The sequence below is a fragment of the Mytilus trossulus genome, chromosome 7 (genome assembly GCF_036588685.1).
Source record: "Mytilus trossulus isolate FHL-02 chromosome 7, PNRI_Mtr1.1.1.hap1, whole genome shotgun sequence".
Taxonomy (NCBI): Eukaryota; Metazoa; Mollusca; class Bivalvia; order Mytilida; family Mytilidae; genus Mytilus; species Mytilus trossulus.
The window spans coordinates 24,083,724-24,109,580 of NC_086379.1; the positions used below are offsets into that span (position 1 = coordinate 24,083,724).

General features: G+C 32.9%; 1 pseudogene; it reads right to left on the reverse strand.

Moving 5' to 3' along the window:
* Window positions 1-422: 422 nt before the first annotated feature.
* LOC134726915 (uncharacterized) lies at window positions 423-19,133 on the reverse strand (annotated as a pseudogene).
* Window positions 19,134-25,857: the final 6,724 nt, after the last annotated feature.

Here is a 25,857-nt window from a genome sequence, read left to right on the forward strand (position 1 = left end):
ATGTAGCATTGAAAAAGATTGCTTACGAACCTGAACCCTGATCTCATTGCCATACACACTGATAAGGTGTTTTTTTACATGAGAACAGAAAAATCGATGCACATTTAGATAACGAGGAACTATACCACGTATTGAAATCAGCTCTACTTCTATGTACACTTTCCGTATTATGTTTACCAACAAGAAAAGTCGAAAACGTATTTAAATAGCAAAAAAGTTATTTACGGTCTTAAATGATAAAAGTAATAAAAATTTAACGTACCAATGTTATGATTAATAACAATGCAACATGTCCAATTACATGAAATAGATTAACATTTCAACAAATGTGAAATACTAACCATGACTAAAAAACAGATTTAGCTAGTTTGTTCTGCTAAAAAAATGGTCTTAATGACATAAATGCTGGTAAACGTATTTTATTATCCAAATATAACAGAGTTTTGGTGATCAGCTTCATAGTAGCAGAAATGTAAATTTTGATCTTTGTCGCATCCAGTGTCGTAAGGATGGGCACCATGGCAACTGCCGTGATTATTGGAATTTTGGTCATCGAACTGAAAGAACTCCTCCTGAACTGTCATCCCATATATCTGCTGGCAGTCACCTGTAAACTTCAGAAGATAGAATGGTTTGTCCAGCGGTAGGAATATTTTATTTGCAATTGCACCATCACTCCTGCAATTATTGTAATATAACTATGAGCATGGGTATGATGTTATTACCGTAATGGTATTGAAAAGCAGAAGTTAGAATACATGTCTAAATAATTTCCTTTCTTTTACTTTAGTTTCAGAGTTTTTGTGAGTAGCAATTTTCGTGGATTATAGATGGGATTGAATGTCGTTGACTTAGTTCGAGTGTAATCGTATTGTATTTTCCATGCAGTAACTGTGGATGATAAAACACTCATCTCATATCGATGTAGAGTCTGGTCACCCCAATACTCAGTTAATGGGCCTCCACTATTCCTGTTCTGTATTAATGACATGTCCGAAGGGATTACATATACCATCCGGCTATTTGCATATGATACACTAGCTTACATTTTGTAACTCACAATATTATCTAAAGACAAAAAATCAAATGATTTACACATGGACTGGATACACTTGGTATTTGCATTGAAATCAAAATGGAAAATGTCATTCACCGGGACAAATAAAAAGTGCTAATAACAATCATGAAAACAACATAATTGCCACTCACTACATATAACATGATCAAATCCTAACTTGGATTGAATGCTACGTACCTTCCACATGCTCCGTTCACTAATGTCAAAATGAAGGAAATGAGGACGGGGGTTGTAGTACTGACAGTTTAAACGTTAAGTTGTCATCTCTTAGCACACATTCTTATGATGTTCATTCAATTTGTGAGGAAATTCATAAATTTTTCGAAGGAATGCATCTCTATATCAAGTATATATTTTGTTTTATTTAATCGTATAGTATGTTAATTATAAATTAAGCGATGTTATGCGAAAGAACACCTTTTAAACATTGATTTTTATATCATCCTGAAGCTTTTAAAACTTAAAGCAATTTACCTGCAGCAATAATAAATAATAGTATCAGACGCCGAGTATGTCCCAGTAGGTAAGGTTCCTCCTTTACCATTTGAAGCGTCTTCGTCATCCCAGTTAATGCTGCCTTCATTAAAACCTTAAAGGAAAGAAAACCGAACGGTATTTTCAAATTAAAGGTCAATATAAAACACAATATCTTTCAAAGAAAGTAAGAAAAAATTTGTGCATACCAAATATCAAAATTATACAACCTACATGATTCAAGGCAACTGTTTAAACATTACTTAGAAATGTGGAGCTGACAAAAGGAAAATTGAAAATACTGAAATGTTCATAGACAAGTATAATGTATATTTCTCAATCAGTAGAATTTTCAATTAAAATATGTAGATATAAACCATGCGTTTTACAAAAACAACATTTGTTTTGATGGTTTCAGTTCTCAGAGAAGCTCGGTCTTTATCTTTGATTTAGCTATTATTATTATTGGTTCTTACAGTTTGTTTGATTCATTATTTCTAATACATGCAAGTTTACAGTTTATGATTAAATATTGTTCTTTCCCGTCATGTTGCAATTAGCTCAATGGTGATATATATCATTAATCATTTATAATAGAAAGCTATGGTCTTTTGATTTGACGTGATTGTTTTTTTTTTACATTGATATTGAGGTCAAAAATACATTTGAGATGATTACGTAGATTTTGACCTTTGATACAAAATCATATAATTACATGATAAAAGGTCTTGTATTCCATTAGTTGCCGACTTATGACATTGAAGAAGGTAATTGCGATTGACCTTTTTTAATCTGGAAGACAGTTAGTAACTATTTTATAACTAATTCCATATGATAGTCCATAGAACTATATATTTACTGAATCGGTGTAAATGAGGTAAATGTATAAAATAAAACCGGAAGTGAAATTTATTAACAGAAATTAATCAACTTTCTTGTATGCAAAACCATGTCGTGTTTTATACAGAAACCATATTTGTTTTAATCAATCTAACACATGCTTTTGTATGACACTAGAATTGTTTTTGATTGAACGAGAAGCTACTAATTATGGGACAGGTGTTACCCTGAAAAGTATTACAAGCTCTGGAACATGTGAAATATAGTGTGAACTTTGAGAAATGCCCTATGCATGCTTTGCTGGATTGTTGCTACATTGAAGTTCGCAACTGGAAAGCTGATTTTCTTTTCTTTCAAACTGCCTTTATTGTCAATTTATAGATGTATAAATATGAGACTGACTTAACTTTATCTGTTGTATCCTTTTTCTCAACTTAGATAGGCTGATTGCGTACAACACAGTCCCAACATTATTTAGTGAGAGAACATCACAGATATAAATAAATATATATTTAAAAACGAAGTTCAAGGATACTATATACTTTCTTTTTTTTCTTCCTTACAGATTCTGATATAAAGTCAGCCTCATGGGAATAAAGGAACAAGTCATAGAGTAGGGATACACAGTTGTTTCCCATTATGATATATATTTTTTGTTGGTTCAAAAACACGTCAGTATAAGTTTGCAATTAGTTTTAACGAAAAGCTTTCACTTTACATCTAGTTTAGAATGGCTAATGCGTGTGTAAATTATAGAAAGGTCAAATGTAAACACTACTGTAAGATAACAGCGTCTTAGACTGTATGTACTCAAAGATGTATTTAGAATTTTAAATTCCCACATCTGATTTACGCAACCTCTAGAATATCTTGTTGCACAATAACTTTGATCCCGGCTACTAACCTGATGGGCAAGTTCCATATTTAAGAATGCAGTAATTTCCAACGGGCCAGTTTCTGTGGTAAACTCCAGCAATGCTTGATGTTTGTGTACAGAAGTAAAATCTAGAATCACCCTTGTTATGCGTGTCACCTGAAATAAAACAAGAAGATTAGTAAAAATTAAGTACATGACACTAAATAAGTTTAAATTACAAAACTAATTGCGTCGCTTTACAAAGTGAAAAGTGCGAAAACAATCAATAAGGATAAAATGTGGAGAGGGTGAAATTATGAAATCTAAAACGAAAGCTATCACCATATACAATATTCAAACGTTTTAGTCTATGTATCATTGATATTGGAAGGGGTAATAACTTCGACAAAAATAAAACTTTGTTATATTTTTTTTTGTAATCGCGTGTATCTATTGATAAGTTTGGCAAATTTATTATATTATCATGCTTGAGTCAATAAAAACAAATGATAAAAACAAAAATAGAAAAATAATTGCATAATATTTTAGAAACCCTTTTATTTCGTCATTCTGATGCCTCAAAATTTATCTTAAAACAGACAATTGGACATTTCTATAGTTTTTTTTTGTAAACCAGTGTAACGTGTAACAGGGCGGGGACGTTTAGATATTTTATCCTTGGGTTCGTACCAGTTTCCTGTGATTTGAAAAGCAATTGAAAAGTTCTAAAATCATTAAAAAGTGTACACTATCAATATCAAATAAAAAACAAATACTATAGTACTACATAACACGAATTTCAACACCTATTATTCTAACCCGAACCTGTTAAATTAAAACGGTTTGAAACTCTTTCAGACCGATACTGTTTAAACCCTTTCAGACCGATACTGTTTAAACCAACTGTTTGAAACTATATTCTGAAACCTAATTGTATAAAACGGGACTAACCTTAATGTATCAAACGGGCTGAAACCTATTCAAATGTATAAAACAGGGCTGAACCGAAATGTATGGAACTGGTCTGAAACCTAATGTTTGGAAACTATTTAAACTGGTGTCAACTTTCGTATGAAAATTGATTTAATAAACATGTCTATAACTGTTGGAACAACAGGGTAGCACTAAGACCAGGTATGTCAGCAAACACTCACTGCAATAGTGAGAGATGTGAGACGCAAAACCTGAGCACCAGACCTGTTTGGACAATATGTACCGAACCAACAGTCTCAGCCCTTTCTATATTCTGTCCTCAGGTTTCAAGTACTTCATCTTACTAAACTAAACCTTCTGCCTGCAATAAACTACTTCCTTTCCGATGTTCACTGTCTGCTGTTTTCGGTACAAATGACAACTTGAACTGAATATCTACCCACTATTTATACTTCGAACACGGACCTCGAGGAGAGCACCCAGGCACAAATTGTACAGGTAGTGTGTCTGAAAGCAACCAATGATAAAGGGATGATTTTACATACAGTTTTCAACGATTAAAAGATAAAATGGGGAACATATTGGAAAATATATTACTGTAGAAATATTATAATATTCTTAAACAGTAAATTCGTAACACATGCATATATATATGTAGCTGAAAAGAAGAAAGTATTCTAGGTTTTTTTAAATATTATTCATTCACTATAGTATACTTTTGATTATGATAGTGTTATAATTATTTTTATTATGATATGAGCAAATAAGCCCTAATACGGATAAATAAGCATGTGCAATACTGAAATCGTTCCACTGTCGATATAAATCAAGATTAAATTTTGCTTTTCTAACAGGGCCAATACGGAAAAAAGAGGGCCATTACAGCAAAAAGCGGGGAAAAAGCCGTGTTGGCCCTAGGGCTAATAGAGGACGTTCAACTCCGGTTTTCAATTTTCTGACGCCATTACCTTAATTTGGAAGTATCTTTTGTATAAAAACATTTTTATAATATATTTTAAATTAAAATCATAAAATAAACAGGTTTAATGATGTTTAATGTTTTGTAACGTCTACAAGTTTGAACACCCCTGACACCATTTTCGAGTATGGTCGAGTATTTCGAGGAAACGATGCTAGTCCGTCGGAAGGGGACGATAAATGGTTGACCCGTGTTTAGAGAGAGCCATTATCTCTTGCACGTTAAAGACAACCTTGTAGATTTCGAAAAAGAACAGGCTAATGCCGTTACAGGGCAGCACTCACACCCGCAAACTGAAAAGGGATTAATATAAGTTGCAAAACTTGTTGTCCAATCCACTATAAATAAATATGTTTAAACTAAGTTTGAAAACGGAAAAAACAGGGCCAAAACAGAAAACAGCAGGGAAAAAAGCCGTATTGGTCCATGGGCTGAAACGGGACGTTCACTTCCGGTTTTTAATTTTCTTATACTAATTTGATAAATTGTTATGAACTGGCTGTTTCTGTATTGGCACCGGTATAGATTCTCGTTCAGCTAGGCGCTGTATTGGCCATCGACCCTACGAAACCTTGAATCTATATCAGTGTCAATACAGGGGGTCTCATTGGGGTTCTGATGCCGGATCCCGCTTACTGTTTTGTCAAATTCCCGTATCACGCTTACACTATGTGAAAAAGCAATTCTCATTTTTTTGTAATTTACCGTGTCCCGCTAGACTTCATTTCCCGTTTTCACGGCACACTGATACTTTGAATTTTACGTGTCACACTTACAAATAATCGGCAATCACGCGTCACGCTTAGACCACAATGAGATCCACCATACAGAAAAAGTCAGTTCCTAACACTTTTATTAAATGAGTATAAGAAAACACTATATTATCATTAAATAATACGATTAAAACAACCCTAATACTAACAAAACGACATGTTTCATACTAGTGACGTCGTCTTGGTCATATAAATCACGTGATTTATAATGCTTTTTGGACAGGATAATACTCCCATTACGGACTGGCAATGGATCCTGAATTGCATGCAAAAAGATATTGTGCATTCAATTCAGGATTCATTCCCAGTCCGTATTGAAAATATTGACCCTATAATCACATCATTGCCAGTCCGTATTGGAAATATTGGCCATACATTCTCATTTGATGTATGTAATACAGCTTTTGGAACAAGTCTGTATTATCAGTTTTTCATATCGCATGTATTATCAGCCTTAGGTTTAATATCAGCCCAAGAGCCGCATGGCTGGAGGGCTGATATTGACCGAGGGCTGATAATACATGTGATATGAAAAATGACATGTTATGATCTTTTTATCATATGCTTCAACAATGATGAAAAATAACAGATTCATATATTGATCCTTTACGTGGTTCCCAAATAGAAGTTCACGACGTCGGACGTCGGACCCCAAATTAAGTACATTCGATATGAAATCTTTCTATCATATACCTCAACAGAGAAGAAAAACAATTTAATATGGAAGAAACGACAAAAAAAAATCAATAATATACATAATGAACACTATTTTGAAAAGTCAACTTTTTAAAGTAACTTTCTAAATTATGTTTGAAACTTTAAAAAAATGCATTTACATGTATTTAATAATTTTTATTATTATTATTATTATTATTTTACTAAATATACTTTCCAATCCAAGTAATTGTTTTGTACACTACTTTGTAATGTTTTACAGTGAAAACGTAACATCGAGGTTTATTTTCCGGAATTTGCCGAATATCACCGGAATGCCATGCGATAACGTTACGGAAAGGCATGTGATAACACTCGAAGCATGTGATAAACTTTTCATATCAGCCCGGTAAGCACCAATTAAAAAAACATGGAATTTGCTTCAATTTAATGCTCTTATCATATAGTAAAAATCATATGTTATTTAGTCTAAGTATATGATAATGAAAAGTATTTAATATTTTTTTTATGAACTGGCTGTTTCTGTATTGTATTACAGACGAGGGGAATAGCTCATGTAGCATGGATGGAGGCGATTACATACGGACACATAAAAACACATCTGCTTCCATGTCTACATTTTAATCAGACAAAGATGACGTCACTAACAAAAATACAGAATACATGTACAGGCAAAAGTGGAACATCTCTCTGTTACACACAGAAACATACTTCGACCATACATACTGATATATAACATCCCGCCCACAAAACAAAAATCTACTAAATTTTTACAATGGTCAATATGTTTATGTGTTAAAAAAAAAAAAAATTTATAATCATTTCCTAAATTGAAAGTTTACATGCATATAGTTAACCTCTCGGCACTCTAGTAACCATTTTATATATTTATATAAACAAACGTATCAACGCTGCAAAACCGAAAGTCTGGCATATCGGACTCCTTCCTCGGATGACCTTATGCACGCATTACTTTCACACAACACTAACAGTGATACACACATATTAATGACATTTCTTACTAGACAAACTAATAAATATCATTATAAATAGCTGAATACAAATTTGATAGTACCATCAGAGACCTTAAACTCTTAAATTAAAGCTTTTATTTATGATAAATATCACACCGTTTAATGATAAACACAACATCAGCTTAATTTCAAAGTAAACAATTAACGTAGATCAAAATTAACATGAAAATTATCTCGATTCATAAAATCAACATGGTTAAAAATAAAATGTTCTTGTACACAATAAATTTATCATCTTTTCTTTAAAATAGGTCTTGGAAATCTACAAATTAAAACCATGGCGATATTCCTCGATCTTTTAATTTAAATACGTTTTATAGGAGTCAAAATATTACGGCGGAATGAAACACAACAGCAATACAGTCAACATTACGCAATAAACATCAAACGTGAAGCTCAACGGGTAAATCTGGGTCAACATCAATTAACAGTAAAAATTGCTCTTCTGATGAAATCGGAAATTCAGAATGCATAGCGATACAGTCATCACCGATACGAGTTGCATAATGTCAAATCAAAATAGCATATATCAATGAACAGGATCAAAATGTTACGGAAATTAAATAATCTATGATGCAATGAGATAAATCTCACGTGCTTTCTAGTTGAAAACGGAATACATGTAGACATTCACTAATAAATCACAAAGACAGTACACAACGAGACATTGTCCGTTCTTAAGTTCAAAAATCCAAATAAATTTTGGTATTATAATAAAAGTTCAGCTGTAAATTTAAAAAAATGAAAAGTATTCAGCATCATGGAGGCATATATCAGGATCCATCAGTAACGGTCGGTCACCTTCAGATATAAAAATGTCCAACATCCATGAAAAATTAAACTCCAAAAAAATATACTTCTTTATCCACCGATCGTTTAGGGTCTCATATTACAGACTAGGGGAATAACTCTGGTAGCATAGATGGATGCGATTACATACGGACACATAAAAACACATCTGCTTCCATTTCTACATTTTAATCAGACAAAGATGACGTCACAAACAAAAATACAAATTACCAGCAAAAGGGGAACAACTCTCTCTTACACACAGACACATTCTCCGACCATACATACGGATATATAACAATTGGCATTTGTCTAGTTCGATCAACGGTATTGGCCCTCGACCCTACGGGTCTCGAGGCCAATAAAGCAAACCTTGAATCTAGACCAGTGCCAATACAGAAACAGCCAGTTCATAACACTATAGTATAACTAATTGCTATCAGAAACATAATATCTTGTTTGACAATATTTTTGTAAACTGTGGAAATAAAATTGCGGGATTCATTTTTATTGTTATTTAATACTCTACTTATGTTGCAAACTGCTGTTCATTGTATACACACGAACTATAATTGACAATTTTTGGACGAATACACTATAAAATTCAGTATAGTAACATTGTTTATTAATAAGCAAGAAATTAAATATAATCAAAGAAGAAATGAGATGCTAGAAATAACATGAACACAACAAGGCCAGACAAAAAGCTCTTCAGATGATTCTTTAATATTACAGAATTTCCAAATTCTTCAAATAAAACCTACACGCAGAAATACACTTGTCTATTTAACGAAGTAAAACATACATTTACCAATAGGTTTCAACATGCATTGGTGAAATAAGGATGTCTTTTCCCTCTTTTTTCTTGCTTTTATCGTCTTTGAAATGATTTAATAAAGAGAGTAAAACTTTTCGGAATTGGTACTTTGAGACTATATGATTGCATTGAATATCTTTACGAAAGAGGTTCACGAATCTTATCTAATCCATTTTTCGGCTATGTGATTGTTAGAGATATCTTATACTCTGGTCTTTCTAGTAATAAAAAAATAATCAACCCACACTTCATTCGTATAATGCTTGTACCAGTTCAGGAATTTGTCATTGGTTTTTCACCTGACCCGTGTATTGATAGTGATTTTGTTAGTTTGTATGGACTTCCACAACTATAATATGCCTATGTACAGGTAGGCATTTGTGCTATACCTTTTTCCTCATTGTACATGTAGATGCTGTCAAAACCATCGCCAACATACATTCGTCATTCTGTCGTTTATACTGAAGTCCATGTTGAAATGTTCGGCATATGTTTTATATGATATGTATAATACTTGAATATAACTTTATTAAAATGAATGGAGTATTGGAGAGTATGAAACGTACTTGAGTAACAAGTTTTTCAAAATATTTTATTGTAAATCTATTTTAGATTGAAGTTTCAAAAATGAAAACATACACAGATTGCTTGCGTACAAAGATTATAAATGTATAACCATTTTCATATTTTACATATAGACATCCCCCATGAGACTAAATCTTATTTCTAAAACAGACACCATTTAAAAAAAAAATGCTTACCAGCTAAATGATGACCTAAGGACCATGAATTGTTTCGCGTAGAGTCTTCGTCGTCGTGATATCTCCATCCAGTTTCAAACAAGATATATGAATTCGGACATCCTGATACTGGTTGATACAGGGAAAATGTTCCATTTGGCCATATTAAAGGCACCCTTAATGTGTTTGTAATTTCTGGAAAAAAATATCATAATATTCCATTATCATAAATCAACATATTAAGCACATAACGATTTTCATAAATGTTTGCACTTTTCGTTAGCAAAATTTAAATTTAATTTCAAATCAATTTTCTGCACTGTTCAAGACATGAATTTATATATGAGTTACATATATCGACATAAAATGAAGTTTTAAAACTTCATCAATTTGTAAAGACATCTGATTATTCTTGGATATATAGTGTTACCTTATTGGCATCAAAAAAGGACTGACGACGAACATTAAGCGAACATCTTGACCAAACTCAATCCAAATCATAATATGAAAAGGTAACCCATTATAGGTCAAGGTACGGCCATCAACATATAACATTGACTCTCTCTGAACAATATGCTATAAAGGGCCTTAACATTGACAAGTGTAAAATAATTCAAACAGAAAGAGAACGGTCTAATCTATATAAAAATTAGAAACAAGAAACATTTAAGATAGACCAAAGCATCCGGAGGATTTCACGAGCAATTAAAAAAAAAACTTTGTTTAAGGGTTGATCACTTCCTTTTAGGGTTGCCAAGAAGAAACAAACAAGAAAAACAGTGTTTGGGGAGATAACTCTTAAAAAGTAATAAGATTGGTTATTAAGGTAAAGATTAATACGGTACCGTACACACTGTACGATAACACGTACCAAATATTCAAGCGACTAGTTCCGAAACAATAAATACATGTCATAAAAGAAACTGTCGCTAAGAAAATGTTCTGAAAACAATTGAAGATTTGTCCACTAAAAATTACTTAAGATACTATAATGTTAATAAAAACATTACGTCCGTGTTTACATGACAGCTTAACAAAGATTAATTTAAAAAAAAACATGCTTGAGTGGTTTGAATGGTTTAACACTAGTAATTTTGGGGCCCTTTATAGCTTGTTGTTCGGTGTGAGCCAAGGCTCCGTGTTGAAGGCCGTACTTTAACCTATAATGGTTTACTTTTTAAATTGTTATTTGGACGGAGAGTTGTCTCATTGGCACTCACACCACATATTCCTATATCTATTGAGGATTTTTTTCCATCAAAATAGGTAGAAAATAAGCCCCTTCGGTTAAAAAAAAAGCTAATTCCGGTGGTCAGATAATAGCTCATTTTATTCTGATTCTTTTATTTATAGATTCTATATACTTTTGCTTAAAATAAGGGAGAGAAATTGCGACTTCCGGTTAAAAAAGTCCACTTCTTGTTGACATTTTCAAGGTTATATGTCTGCTAACCTAAGAGATCACAAGGCTTTATCATGTATAAATATAAATCTACAGCAAAGGTCGAAATGTTGAACTTCAAATTTACCAATTTTACTCGCTAACGCACAGGATAAAATTCAAAGATTACTGCCCCGGCCATGTGAAACTGATTTCGAACAGATCTAAGGCGTTCATGACATATTTCTTAAATACCAATATGGGAGGACAATTCATGTCTGTTGTACATTTGTGTACAATGTTTCTAGTGGGAAACTAAAAATCGGATCTAGACAACAAAAACTAGAGGCTCTAAAGAGCCTGTGTCGCTCACCTTGGTATATGCGAATTAAACAAAGGAAGCAGACAGTTCATGACAAAATTGTGTTTATGTGATTGTGATGTGTTTGTACATCTTACTTTACTGAACATTCTTGCTGCTAACAATTATCACCTATCTATAATGAACTTGTTTGTGTAGTTTCAGTGGAAAATGTTAGTAAAAATTTACAAATTTTATGAAAATTGTTAAAAATTGATTATAAAGGACAATAACTTCTTAGGGGGTCAATTGACCATTTTGGTAATTTTGACTTATTTTTTAGTCTTAAATTGCTGTACATTATTGCTGTTTTATAATAATATTCAAGACAATAACCCAAAACAGATAAATTTCCTAAAAATTACCAATTTAGGGACAGCAACCTAACAACGAGTTGTCCGATTCTAAGGTTTTTGAGTTATAAGCCAAACACTGCTTTAAACCTCCATGTTCTATTTTTAGCCGTGGCGGCTATCTTGGATTGATGCTGGGTCACCGGACACATTTTTTTAAACTTAATACCCCAAAGATGCTTGTGGCCAATTTTGGATTAATTTGGCCCGGTAGTTTCAGAGGAAAATTTTTTTGTAAAAGATCATGGAGATTTTCGAAAAATGGTTAAAAATTGACTATAAAGGGCAATAACTCCTAAAGAGGGTCAACTGACCATTTTGGTCATGTTGACTTATTTGTAAATCTTACTTTGCTGAACATTATTGCTGTTTACAGTTTATCTCCATCTATAATAATATTCAAGATAATAACCAAAAACAGTAAAATTTCCTTAAAATTACCAATTTAGGGGCAGCAACCCAACAATGGGTTGTCTGATTCATCTGAAAATATCAGGGCAGATAGATCTTGACCTGATTAACAACTTAACCATGTCAGATTTGCTCTAAATGCTTTGGTTTTTGAGTTATTATCCAAAAACTGCATTTTACCCCCTTTGTTCTATTTTTAGTCATGGCGGCCATCTTGGTTGGTTGGCCGGGTCACAATTTTTAAACTTGATACATCAATGATGATTGTGGCCAAGTTTGGTTAAATTTGGCCCAGTAGTTTTAGAGGAGAAAATTTTTGTAAAAGTTAACGACGACGGACGACGACGAACGACGACAGACGACGGACGCCAAGTGATGAGAAAAGCTCACTTGGCCTTTTAGGCCAGTTTAGCTAAAAAGTAGTGCTGTAAAAATAAATCTTATCTACTGGCACCGTCACTAATTGTTTGAGCGATACGATGGTTGATTTACCACTAAAAAGGTAACAAGAACAAGCGACAAGTGTGATCAGTAATTTTACAGATTGTTTCCTATTCCCAATTGTAACAGTTCGACTGAAAAGAGGGACGAAAGACACCAAAGGGACAGTCAAACTCGTAAATCTAAAACAAACTGACAACGCCATGGCTAAAAATGAAAAAGACAAACAGAAAACCAATAGTACACATGACACAACATAGAAAACTAAAGAATGAACATGCTGAAGGAGAATTCGCATGAAAGGTTGGATGATGCGTGCTCAACAAGAGACGCTTTCTCTTTTGACGAAATCGGTCTTGTTCCTTGTGCAATTCATTCGGTTTTTGTTGTGATTTGTATCTTCCTAATGGATGTGCTAGATATGAACATCGGCAAAATAGAGTCAGTTTAATTAATACAAAAGTTATTTTTATCAATTTGCTTAACTTTCATGTGATACATATTCCCCTTTTCCTTAAACAGAATGTTGACTACCTTGAAGTTTGCATATTGCAAGAATCGAACATTTGTTTCTGCCTCTTTTCGAATATTTAAAAAGTAAACATACAACCTAGCAATAAGACATCCTTATTATAAGGGTAAATGTGTACACAGAGTATCTCGTCGTTTTCCAACATATCTGCGTATTTCTTACTTATGATGTATTTGTAGAACAGGAAAAGCAGATGATTATATATCTGGATATAAATAAATCCAATAAGTGGATTTATGTTGGGTATATTTATTTTCAAGCTGGATTAGAAAAAATATATTGCTTTGTTTATTGATGCGATATTTACAAAAAAATACGCTCTCAATAACATGGTTTGATTTTCCTTCTTATAACTACCTAAACTGTCTTGTTAACAGATTTCCATTCCATTAGCAACATTTACACCAAATATTGAATAGATATTTTAAAGTGTTTATGTGATGGGTAGTCTTTACTCCATGATAAATCATCGCATGTTTTCTTTTGATTTTCAACAATTGCAATACGCATGAAGTTTGCACTTTGATTTTTCATCACAATTACAGGTGAAAATCAAAAACAGAATTGGTAAAACAATGGAAGTGAAATTTTACAAAAACTATTTCAATTCACCGGCCAAGCTGCTATTCCATTAGACTGCATTGTATTGGAAATTTGAACTTCAAATGTCCTTTATTTCAAACTGCCAAAACAGCTTTTTTATCAATCTGTTAATGTGGATGTAAGAGGAACCTTATATTGCATATTTAAAAGATTTCAGACTGTTTTCATATAGTATTTAAGCAATCAAGAATGCACAAATTAACTATGAAAAGCAACAAAAAATCTAACATTTACCTGGTGGCATTGACGTTAGATGATAGGTAGAAGGATATTCATTCAAAGCTATCAGTAGGTTTTGTTTTGTCGTTGACAAATTTCTGTGCATGTTATAATTTTGACAACTGCTATCCCAATGTTGTTGGTTTTCATTTGGCCAGAAGTCACCATCTAGAAATCGTGCAATCGACACTAAATGAAACTCTAATGGTTCATGTATACCCATTCGGCCAACATTGAACTGTTTCGGTGTAACACCAGTTGTTAATGGTTGCAAATTAGAATCTGCCAAATGCGAAGTGAACATAAGCCATACTTCCACCGCCTTTTACCATAACGACTTTCCATATTGGTGGATCAGTGTATTTCTGAGAACAAAATGAGTGCATGTAATCGTTAAATCGTTCAAGATTTAATCCATTAAAATTGTTTGTACTCTCTCTCTCTCTCTCTCTCTCTCTCTCTCTCTCTCTCTCTCTCTCTCTCATTTTGTACTTGGAAATACAATAAAATTTGGATATTTTTTTTATTTAATAAAGGCAACAGTAGTATACCGCTGAACAAAATGCATAAATCGATTGAGAAAAAATAACAAATCTGGGTTACAAACTGAGGGAACACATCAAATATCAGAGAGAACTATGACACAACAGAAACACAACACTAAAATGTAACACGCATAGAAACGAACTATAATTTAACAATATTACAATGTATCTACATGAAGAATCGAGAAATTAAATCGCCGTGAAATGCGACAGAAAGGGCTAAACTCGAAATTAAGTTTTGTTTACAGTACTATATGTTCTTGTTTTTAATAACATACCTAACGTCATTTTAATTTATATGATTATTTCTTATGTTGAACAACTCACCATAAATTTATAATTCACTTACAATTACAAGTAAGGTATGATATTATTCCATTAACGATGTTTTTCTAAAATCATATCACAATGTATATGTATGATAAGAAATAACGACAATAGTGTTATATCAAAGGAATAGTCCAATTGTAATAGTGTACAAACATTACCTTGAACATTTCCTCTACAATCTTAGTTGCTGGTATTTCATATCGACTAACAGTCTTTGTCCCTGTTTCAACTTCAACGATAGAGTGCTAAAATGTTTAACAACAAACATATACATTTACCGCTAACACACTATACTTCAAAAAGGAAACTTAAACTATCGTTAATTTCGATATTGATAACTCACGATTCGGTAAATGTTACCACTAGAGATCCTTCGTTTATTACCCTCAGACAAGGCTATACTTTTTTTCTTTTTTCATGATTAGCGTGTATGGTAATCATCAACTGGTCAAACACAATTAAAGGATGTTACAGGATTAGGCTTATGCTTGCGTCTGTTTTGACGTTTTGGATTGCAATTACCGTTTGACTGAACTTACCGGTCAATTATAAAATCAGATACTCGTTACCATTAATTACTTAAAACCTTTACTACTTTCTTCCATAGATAAAAAAAATAGTTTTAAGTTCGGGTGTTCCTGTAGAATACTTATTTCAAACGGTATTGCACATCAAACATCAGATGTTGTTTACCAAGCCTGGAATTTTAAAAGCTATCTTCTAGTAGGTACATTAATCTAAAAAAAAATATTCTAAAAGGATGACAATTAAACTCTGTAAACCAAACTAAATACTATTCTTATATACATGTGCATATGCATGGCACTACGAACTGTGGATAACTGTAGCTTGGCTTTGCAAATGTTTATCTCTGACTGTTAGTGACCTTTGTACACGACATTCATTTGATGTTGATCGTGTGCTGATATTTAAGTCTGAGATGAGTGAATGTTTATCAGTTGTTATTGAACTACATGTCTGTAACTGCGAGTACTCGCAGATCGGTATTTGGTGGTTTTTTGTTTTGTGATTGTATCATAAGTACTGTCACGTTCACACTGTGTTTTTTGTATTCATTCAATTAGTTGATTTTTATAGTTTGTTATGATGTTACATCATGGTTCATGGACGGAGAGTTGGTGCCTTCAAACTTGATTTACCCCGCCATATTATAGGTGTGCCTATCTCAAGTCAGGAACCTTTTATTGAATTGTTGATGTTTATTGCTATTGGTCATAGTTGTTTTATCGTTAACCGTATTGTGTAGTGTGTTCTGAGTTTGTGATGTTGAAACACTGTCCTAGGTTATGAGGAGGGTTTGGCGCCAACTAACGATTCTTAAATTGTCACGTTCTGTATGTGCCTGTCCGAAATCGGGAACCTACAATTAAGTATTTATCTTTTGTTGCTGTATAGGATATTTGTTTTTTGTGTCTAATTTTGTACATAAAATGTCCTTTGGTTTACTTGTTTGGATTGTTTTACGTTTATCATTTCGGGGCACTGACTATCGTTATGGTCTTTGCGAATTGTTGCATTCCGTACGGTGACCTATAAATGTACATTGATGTGTCATTTCTGTCCCTTGTGGAGAGTTGTCTCATTGATCATCATTCAACATCTTATTTTTATATTGAGTGTGGCGCTTTTAAGACATGAACATTTAGTTACAACTGTAGTATTATCATAATAAAAATCTTGATTTATCTCTAGTCTGGCATGATTAATGACGAAAACTATTATACAGGCATATATAGATATATGTACCACAAGTAACTCATAAAACACATGAATATTATTAGTCTCTGATTAAATCAACTGCATATGTTAGCTGTAATATTTCTTTAGGAAATATCGATATTATATCTTATCATATGACTATAAAAGAGGAACGAAAGATACCAAAGGGACAGTCAAACTCATTAATCGAAAATAAACAACATAAAAAACTAAAGAATAAGCAAATATAAATTTTCTGTTGAAATGAAATCCTCCTTGATTACATTCACGCCGCTAAATTCAAGAGGGGTTGATATAAGATTTGGAAAATGTCAAGGCTATTTTACTGACGCAAGTTTATAGGGTCGGAAAACTTATCTTCTTGAAAGATTTTGTCTTGCAAAATAACTTTAAGTTCTCATATTAATTTTGCTATTCATGTTTGATCTTGATTTAGCAGGAATTTTTGACGACATGACAAATCAGAAGTGCACAGTATTTGCCTTTAAAAATGTCACCGTATGTTAGGTTGGTGCACTTTAGAAGCTAACTAAAAGTATGTTTAACAATTTTTCAGCATATGTGTCACAATAGTTATCAAAAGTACCAGGATTATAATTTTATACGCCAGACGCGCGTTTCGTCTACATAAGACTCATCAGTGACGCTCAGATCAAAATAGTTAAAAAGCCAAACAAATACAAAGTTGAAGAGCATTGTGGACCCAAAATTCCAAAAAAGTTTTGCCAAATACGGCTAAGGTAATCTACTCCTGGGGTAATAAAATCCTTAGTTTTTCGAAAAATTCAAAATTTATAAACAGAAAATTTATAATATGACCATATAATTGATATTCATGTCAACACCGAAGTGCTGACTACTGGGCTGGTGATACCCTCGGGGACGAAACGTCCACCAGCAGTGGCATCGACCCAGTGGTGTAAATAGTTATCAAAAGTACCACAATAGTTATCACAAGCAATGAAATGTATGCTTATCGTCACTTACTGTCCCCCAGTCCTTTATAAAGTTGCTATAGATTGTGGGATCGTATGACGTTGGCAGGCTACAGGCTGCTGCTATAAACTCATCATTTAGTTTGTGTAAAGATGGATACACTGGAGGCATGACATAACGACTCCTACCTTGGTTACAGATAGTTATCTGATCAACAGATATTCCATTTGGTATGGAAGCTCTATGGAGAGCTGGAAAGGTAACAGCATAGGAACCAAATTGCACAAAATACAAAATGTAAAATGACGAATCCTATTATTATCATTGTGCATTTTGTATGATGATGTATTTGTATTGATAAGGAATAAAAATGTTTAAACTAACATAATTTTAATCGTTTTGAATATAATGTTACAACTAGTATATCGATTCCCAACCAAGCGATAATCAAATATTGTCTCCATTCGAAAACGTATTAGATAGAAATCGTCAAGTTATTAGAGAACCACAAATTTTCAGCCAAATGTTCTTTAAATTTGAATATGCTTATATTTGATTAAGATTTTCTAATCGTGAAATTTCCATTTCCAATTATTATTATTTATGTATTTTTATTTACCAGATCCAGCCATAAATGCATACGGAAGAATCAGCATGTCACCGTCACCTACAAATTATGTCCATACTTAGTCCTTATAAATACATATGTTGATCACTACAATTAACATTATCTATGTACAAACAGGCGTTGGTGCTTCTGAGTTAGATGTGTTCAGGTAAGAATTGTTCAATCTTTCATTTGTAAAAAAAAATATTAGTTCATTTGAATTTTTTTGGATCACATTTTGCAAGACGTGAGCTAATAGTTTAATGTAATAGTAATAATATTGCTTGAACATCACATGAAAAAACAATTTCCGCAAAAGTTTCTTGAAAACGACCTTTAATTGTTTGGTTCTTAATTGCACTATCTTGTGTCTTACCGCTTGTAACATAATCCCTGAGAAGGTACTCCTGCTTAGTTTTCGCATCACTAAAATATTCATATGTTGTGTGATTGGTGCAGAAGGTAACATTGTCCACTCGAATCAGGAAGTTTCTGTTTGTATCATCAATTTGAAGTATCTGTCTAGTTGGTTTTATACCAGGGTCAAGGCCAGAAGTAGAGAAATGGCCACCTTCTGGATTTGCTCTCAGTAGATCGTACCCTAATCCAAGTAGTTTTGAGTCATCTAAAGTGTTACAGGAACCGGTGGTCAGTAACAGGCTTACAGTTGTGAAAAGCAAAAACATCCTCTACAGGAAATAAGTGTGTTGTATTATAAATATCAACAAAGTAGATGTAGGGTATAAGACTAGCGAGGTTTATTCCTTTTGGTTTTGTTGAACAAAATATTTATAGGACTTAGTTTATTTTTGGGTCGCTGTCCACTTCAGTGAAGATCTATCCATATTAGAAAGGCTTGATATTTTACATGTAGGAAAAAGTATTCCTTTGTCAATATATCTGAATATATTCCATTTGGATATGCATTCTTTTGCCAATTTTTTTTTATTGGGGTTCCTCGTTATAGTATTCATGAAAACAGATATTAACTTGTTCTTTGAAGAGGGAAAAAAACATCAGAAGCAGCAACAATGTTAAAATAAACTATGAACCTACATATCTAGACTTGTCTCACGTTTTTCCGACGTAGTCGGTGTAGTTTCGGTTTGTGCCGTTTGAACTTAAAGACACTTAACTATGGCAACAGAATACGCATGCTCGAAAATCCTTTCTGTGATTGGACAAAATGATGTCATGGTGGGTAATTTAGTTGTGTTTGAAAAAACGTCTCGAAAATTATATAAATATTTGGACTATAGTAGATCTTACAAAGATTTATATTTTTTTATTAAAATAATTGTTTCTTCATGCATAGCTCTTTGCATCAACGAGCTGTTTATTTACGCACCTATGCATTTGAGATTTACACAGGTTTTTGGTGAATGTAATCAGAAAGATACTACTTATACTACCAATAGTTTCTAGCTTTGTTAATAATCAGGTTTAATGTAAACAGTAGTAAATGTATATTTGTTTCTTGTTATTTGCACTGGATTTTTTTACCAATAAAATTTTAAGGCGTTATCACAATATTCTTTATACATATTATTGCCTTAATATAACCAGAATTTCTTGTAGTTACATTCAGATGGAGATTTTATTAAAGAGGTCCCACATCATAAAGTCATTTTGCTTTTGAAGGTTATTGAAATGATGGTTTTAAACATACACTAAAATTTAAATACCTCGTATATCGTTTTTAAAGACAGTTCTTGTTTTTAAATGTTACTGTACAATGCACAAACTGTATTTAAAATGTCAATACTTTGCACCAGCATGTTAACTATGAATATCATTGAAAAATCAACGAACCTTGACCGTGATGGTCCATTATCTACCAGAAGTTTTGAAAATGTTTCGAATAAAGGAAATTAATAAAAATAGGTAGACGTGGTTATGGTAACCAATGAAACCACACCCTCCAAAAGAGACCAAATGACAGAAAGTAAATAACAAAAGGTCATCGTACGACACTCAACAATGGGTCAGCTAATGAAGACCCCGAAATGACAAATGTATAAAAATCAAACTAAAAAACTACTTATTTAGTGTATTACTCTCTCTAATCATCAAACTGTACCAGCAACAGAACGGGTACATGGGCTCATTACAGTTGGTTGTTTTCAGTCCTTCTTTTATGATATTTAGATTTTTTGTTTTTCGTTCTTTTAGTCATGAAAACCTTTATTCTATTATAGCTCCCTAAAATCATCGACATATGTTAAAACTCTCGTCCTCAATATGCATATAATATTTCTGTTGTACACACATTAGTTAATCCATAACAAATAAAAGTTGTTAGACAAGCAACAGTAAAGTAATGCACTCACCTTTCAGGAAGTGGGTCTTTAATGAAGACCAATATGACGCAATGTTAGACAGATTATTACATATAAAAACCAGATTGTCTTAAACATGTTAAATATTGTATTGACAGATAAGAAACAATTATAATTGCGAACACATGACATGTAAACAGCAAAACAAGATAAATTCGGTAACTTTGTATTGCTCAGATGAGATTTCCGATACGAAGTTAATTTACTTTTTAGTGACGGTTTGCCTCAGCACTACATAATGATATTGTATTTATCTGTGCCAATTAAATATGCTAGGATTGATATATGTGTGTATTATTGGTGTAGTGAACAATGAGTTAAACGGTTTTTACCTGATAAATGTTTGCATGGTAAAAAAAATATTTTTTCGTGTTTTTTTTCTTGAGTGAATTTTTTTCCTGACAGTAAAAGTCAAATTGGTGCGCATACTTATCTATAATTGTTATTCCTGGAATATGTTTGATATTAAAAGTCCACTAATGCTTAACATGATTCGTGATCTCAAATGAAAAGAAATATTCAATACAAGTTAAGATTTAAACAAGTAAAACATTTTCATATCTTACTGCAAAAGAAATCCTTATATGCCGCGAATACAAGAAATGAAAATGTGTATCACCGACTCCAGGGAGTTGATAGAGTTGATATACAATGGTATACCTATCCCACATCTGGTAAGAAATAAAGAAAACATTCAGATACTTAAGATAGTTATCCATACTGGTGATTCACTATTTTGTTCCCAGTGTGTTCAGACAAGATTAATGTCCACGCCTTTTGACTGGACTGCTAGTATTGTCTGCAAGCACAAATTGTAGAGACACGACACACATATACATTCTTCTAATACAGACAAATAACTCCAAAACATAATAGAAACATCTGACAATAACGACATTAAGAAATAAAATCACTGCTTTTTCTAAAGAGTTTTAAACAAAATTCTAATTCTATATTGCATGCACGGTTATTTATTTTACTTTGCATTACAACAATAAAAGAATAACCGATGTGCTGAATGTTTCACAAAAAGGATTCCCATTGTCTGATTGAAGACATCAATGAAGACTTCTTGTTCACTTAAAGGCTGTGTTAGGTACAAATGTATATTCTTTTTGGAAAATTGCTGCTGCTTTTTAATTCAATAATTGTCAAAAACGTACGCTTCAGCGCAACTACTGTGTAGAGAAGAACCTATTTGGACAACATAATTCGTCATACGTCATGAAGAATCAAATGTAGGATGTTGTAGATTTATTTCAACTACTGAAGCCATTCAAACAACTTGCAATTTAAAAGCTTGAACACTAATGTCAGGAATTGAAACTGATATTGATATAATAACTATAGCATGTATAAATAACGACTAAATATTACATACAGCTGATTTAACAGTTCCAAGTTAGATGCAGTCCTTATAATGAAGCTTCGGAACTTCGACGGCAAAGTGTTAAAAGAGTAGCTGAATTTAAAATTACTAGCAGCTTAATTTTGTTTCACTATTCTATCTTGACTTTACATTACGAATCGTCATGAGTTTGGATACAAACATATAATTTACAATCAAAATTCCAGTTGCTGTAGTGAATCGGAAGTACGAGCTAGGATATCCAACTAGAAGATAAAAAACAAGAAATAGGCTTAATAAAATTAAGAATGGAAATGAAGATATGTCAAAGAAACAACAACGTGAATCCCACCAAATAGCAAACATCAGCCGAAGTCCACCAGACATGTCATATTTACCTAACGGTATTGCTGCATTTGAAGATACGGCTTTATATATTTTCAGTTTTTAATGTGTGTTTTTTTTTTAAATCATACATATTTTGAAGAGTTTTGAGATCACAACGTTGATCTTAAGGGCGACTTGTGTCATCACATTTCAGGAATATGACAGTTGTTATCCATTCGTTTGATGTGTTTGGACTTTTGATTTTGCCTTTTGATTTTTGATTTTCCTTTTTGAATTTTCCTGGGAGTTCAGTATTTTTGTGTTTTTACTTTTTTCCGTGAACACATTATTTAACATGCAATGGAGAGCCTTGGTGTAGTGGTTAGAGCATCGGACTACTAACACAAAGGTTCCTGGTTCGATTCCCGTTCGGGATGAAAATTTCAGGATTTCAATTTTCGGCTCTCCCTCGACACCATTTGCGAGTATGGTCTTGAGGAAACGATGATAGTCCGTCGGAAGGGACGATAAATGGCTGACCCGTGTTAAGAGAGAGCCATATCTCTTGCACGTTAAAGACACCCTTGTAGATTTCGAAAAAGATTAGGATAATGCCGCTACAAGGCAGCACTCGCACCCGCAAAGTGGAAAAGGATTAATATAAGTTGCAAAACTTGTTTCCCAATCCACTATAAACAAATATGTTTAAACTAACATGCAATGATAAAGACCGTGAAATAGAAGTTGCGTATGCTGACATACAATTTGTCTCATACAAGTTTTACATCATGTGTAAGTTTGCGTGATGGTGTAAGACTTATTTAAATCACTAAGAAATTTCTTAAGAAAAAGAGGATGAAAACAATGCCAAATTCAGATACGTAAAGTCAGACATATTGGGGAAATTATTCCTTACGAATATATTAGGCAGAACTCATTGAGAATGGATGCAGCTCTGACTATGAATGTTTAAACAAAAAGATTACCAATGCGAAGCCTGGTGTTCTGAAAATTTTGTGTTCTTTGCACGGATTCTTGTATAGTGACTCTTGCTGACGGGTCCATAGTTTGATTCTGATGCCACAACTCAATCACAGTAACATTTGCGAAGTGCTTTTCCGTTTAAAATATGTATATACGGCGATGGTGTGAACCGAACCCAAAAGTTTAGATACGATCCGGGTAAAATAAGTATCCTGTAAATAAACTGATCCTAAAAAGTTGCAAGTTAAACACTATAATCAAATCTTTAAATATCGTTTTTTCTTGGTATATTTTTATTTATTAAAGTAAATCAAAACTATACCAACTATCACGTCAATACACATAAGTCCATGTACATTTACGGTAAAATAATATGTCAATAATAAAACTAAGGAGATAGAATATCTGCTACAATTAGACATACATTGTATATGCAACAAAGTTCAAACAAAGTGGATGTTAGAATTTATAGACAACCGTACAAAATTCAACAATGAGAAAACCTCATGCTGTATAGTATAACAACACACATCATAAGTAAAACTATATCCACTATTACAGTTTATTTCAGCTCAAACACAGACCCTAAACCTACGTTCTCTATAACAACCAACAGCTTTTGATAGTCGACTAAATGATAATGGCCATACAAATAACATGAAATAGACTCAACTGAACAGATGGATACAAAATAGGTAACATAACACAGACCGGGCATGGCAATGAATTTGTAATTCGTCAATCCCAACAACAAAGAAATAAAAGTCAGATGAGAAAGTACTCGCAGTTACTGACAGCTATGGTTCAAGGCTTATACTAATTTTTATAGTTTGTTCTTATGGAGTGCTGTTATCTCTGTCTCTGGTTAAGGAGATTATTGGGCACTGAAAAATATGTTTAATCTCAGCACATGCTTAATGTTCCTGTCCCATGTCAGGATAATGTAGTCAATAAAATTGAGAATGGAAATGGAGAATGTGCCAAAGAGACAGAAACCCGACCATAAAAAAAAACCAAAAACAGCAGAAGGTCACCAACAGGTCTTCAATGTAGCGAAAAAATCCGCACCCAGAGGCGTCCTTCAGCTGGCCTCTAAACAAATATATACTAGTTCAGTGATAATGAACGCCATACTAATTGCCAAATTGTACACAAGAAACTAAAATCAAAATAATACAAGACTAACAAAGGCCAGAGGCTCCTGACTTGGGACAGGCGCAAAAATGCGGCGGGGTTAAACATGTTTGTGAGATCTCAACCCTCCTGCTATACCTCTAGCCAATGTAGAAAAGTAAACGCATAACAAAAAGCACATTAAAATTCAGTTCAAGGGAACTCCTGGTCTGATGTCAGAAGATGTAACCAAAGAAAATAAACAAAATAACAATAATACATAAATAACAACAGACTACTAGCAGTTAATTGACATGCCAGCTCCAGACTTCAATAAACTGACAGACAGATTATGATTTCATCATATGAACATCAGGCACAATCCTTCCCGTTAGGGGTTGTTTCATATTTTTGTTTATGTCAGTCATTTATAACCCACCATACTGTAGGGGTTAATTGATTTTTAAAAATAAACTCATCATAGATACCACGTTTAAAATTTTATATTTACCCCAGACGCGCGTTCCGTCTACAAAAGACTCATCAGTGACGATCGAATAAAAAACGTTTAAAAGGCCAAATAGAGTACAAAGTTCAAGAGCATTGGGGACCAAACAATCCTAAATTTTTTGCCAAATACAACTAAGGTAATCTATTCCAGAGATAGAAAAGCCTTAGTTTTTCAAAAATTCTAAGTTTTGTTTACATTTGATTTATAGTTATGAACATATCAATGATAACTCAAGTCAACACATAAGTGCTGACTACTGGCCTGGTGAAACCCTCTTGGAAATAAATATCTACCAGCAGTGGCATCGACCCAGTGGTTGCAAATAAACTCATCGTAGAGTTATACCGTTGCCTTTAATTGATTTGAACGTTGGGTGATAATTGTCTCATTTGCTATCTTACCACTTGTCCTTGTTTTTATATTTATGTGAAATGCAGCAAAACAAATTGCAACAGATATGCCTTTTATAGAAGGAATTTAGTAAACATGTAAATGTAGTTTAATAAAATTTGCTTCTATCTGTTATGCATTTATTTGTATTCTATAAGATTTAGATCTGGCAAATATTTGTAGTTACTTCGCACTTACTCTTTTTCACATACGAACTTTCTACCAGACAGTATTTTGCAAAACTATATTATATAATATTTTTTTGATGTAACTGATTCATTAATTATTGATTTGTCCCATACTCATTACTTATCATACCTTAATACATATATTCCTCAATACTAAAACAGTGTCCTGTCAATCTCCGGCCAATAACAATCAATACGAATCAAATAACA